The sequence below is a fragment of the Notolepis coatsorum genome, assembly GCF_963971535.1.
Source record: "Notolepis coatsorum genome assembly, chromosome: 4".
Taxonomy (NCBI): domain Eukaryota; kingdom Metazoa; phylum Chordata; class Actinopteri; order Aulopiformes; family Paralepididae; genus Notolepis; species Notolepis coatsorum.
In genome coordinates this window covers 78,983,833-78,985,857 of record NC_140168.1, presented here as the reverse complement: position 1 = coordinate 78,985,857, position 2,025 = coordinate 78,983,833, and positions in this window count along the sequence as shown.

Here is a 2,025-nt window from a genome sequence, read left to right as displayed (position 1 = left end):
CAGGCTCCGCCTCCGCTCGCCTCCACACAGAGGACCGCTAGCTAGCCGCTCCTCACGGCCCTCTGGAGATAAGACAGACAGAGAGACTAATTAGATGTGAGGCGCCTCGTAGACCAGCAAGGTCACTAACTCACACACAGGCGTGGCACTTTGACTCGTGTTTCAAATGTACGACACTGCGTGTCCTTGTTTTCCCAGTGTCCTTGTTTTCCCAGTGGAAAGCAGGCCTGTCACTGTGGGCTGTACGTGTCAACTTGTGGTCACTCACTCACTCAGCAGTGTTGTAGTCGAGTCACTAAATAATGAGTCTCGAGTCCCCAGTGTTTGTGTCCGAGTCCAAGTCCGAGTCACCAAAGAAGAGCCAGAGTCGCGTCCCCATTACCCTAGTCCGAGTCCGAGTCAGGGTCCAAATCATCAAGGTTGAGTCCACTCCACTCTGGCGGTCAAAGAGCTGACATACAAATAAATAAAGGTCTACATTAAACATAAATGACACAGCGGTCACCGTTTCAAAGGGAGTTAATTTACTTTGTGACACAATAGCCAAACAAATGCACTAGCCATCAATATCTTATGCCAAATCTAAGTCCTATTACAAAAAGATATATAAAATAAATAACTGTATTTGTCAATTCCGCGTCCGAATGCAGTCAATGCTCAAGTCCAAGTCCGAGTCATCAGTGCTCAAGTCCAAGTCGAGTCACAAGTCCTGAAAATCAGACTCAAGTGAGAGTCCTGGACTCGAGTACTACAACACTGAGGGATGATTTAGTTCATTAGTGTTCTCTGGCTTGTTCCATAGTTGTAGTTCCTTGTTTCCTATAGTTCCTTTGTGTTACGTTCTCTCGTTGACAATTATCTCAGGTGTTTCTAGTTTTGCTCTTTGTGTATTTTGTCTCTTGTACATGTCTTGTGTACTCTACTCTTACTAGTTACTACTACCATAGTGTCTTTATACCTGTATCACTGTACATAATAATACTATAACACTTACACATCTGATTAACACTATTATTCAGTAGTACTCTTTATATATTATACACACACACCACTGAGGATAAACAGGGCTACCGTGGACAGGGTGAGCAGCTTCAAGTACCTGGGGGTTCACATCTCAGAGGATCTGACATGGACAACACACATAGACTCAGTAGTAAAAAAGGCGAAGCAGCGCCTCTACCACCTGAGACAGTTAAGGAAGTTCAGAGTATCTGGGAAGATACTCCAGTCCTTCTACTCCGGAGCTGTAGAGAGCATCTTGACTGGAAACATCACTGCCTGGTATGGAAACAGCACGGCGGGTATTGCACTACCACCCCTGCAGGTCCTATATAACAAGAGGTGCAAATCCAGAGCCTGCAGAATAATGAAAGACCCTCACCACCCCAACAACAGCCTGTTCAAGCTGCTGCGGTCAGGCAAACGCCTGCGAACACCAGCAACTAGGACAGAGAGACTTCGGCTCATCTTCTTCCCCCAGGCCATCAGAGCCTTGAACACTGAACTCTCCACACACAAGCACACATGAGCACACACACAACACACACACTGTACACGCTCACACACTAGCAGCCACTTTAACATGAGCACACACACACTCATGCTGCACACGCTCACACTTATGGCCACTTTACAAAAGGAAAGGTCACTTTAAGAATAGTATAGTATAACTTGAGATTGTATAATATAGCATTGTATAGCAGTGTACATAAAGACCCAGTGCCTCATCCGTAGCTAACAGTGTATTGCACTATCACAGGACCTAGCATGTCCTACCATGCTCTGTAAAAACTCATGTACATATACCGATATGCCCTACTTTGATTACTTGTATTATTGCACAATGTCGTTCTATTGGATTCTTATTATATTATTATTATTGTTATGGTTTGACACCGACCCCAAACGCTAACGACACAAAGAGAGTTGTTTCAGAGTTTGCCAAAAACTAGGGCTTGTTTTATTTCACAAAATAGCAGCAAGAACTTGGTTGAAAACAGACAAAGACTGGGATACAAGTCTTAG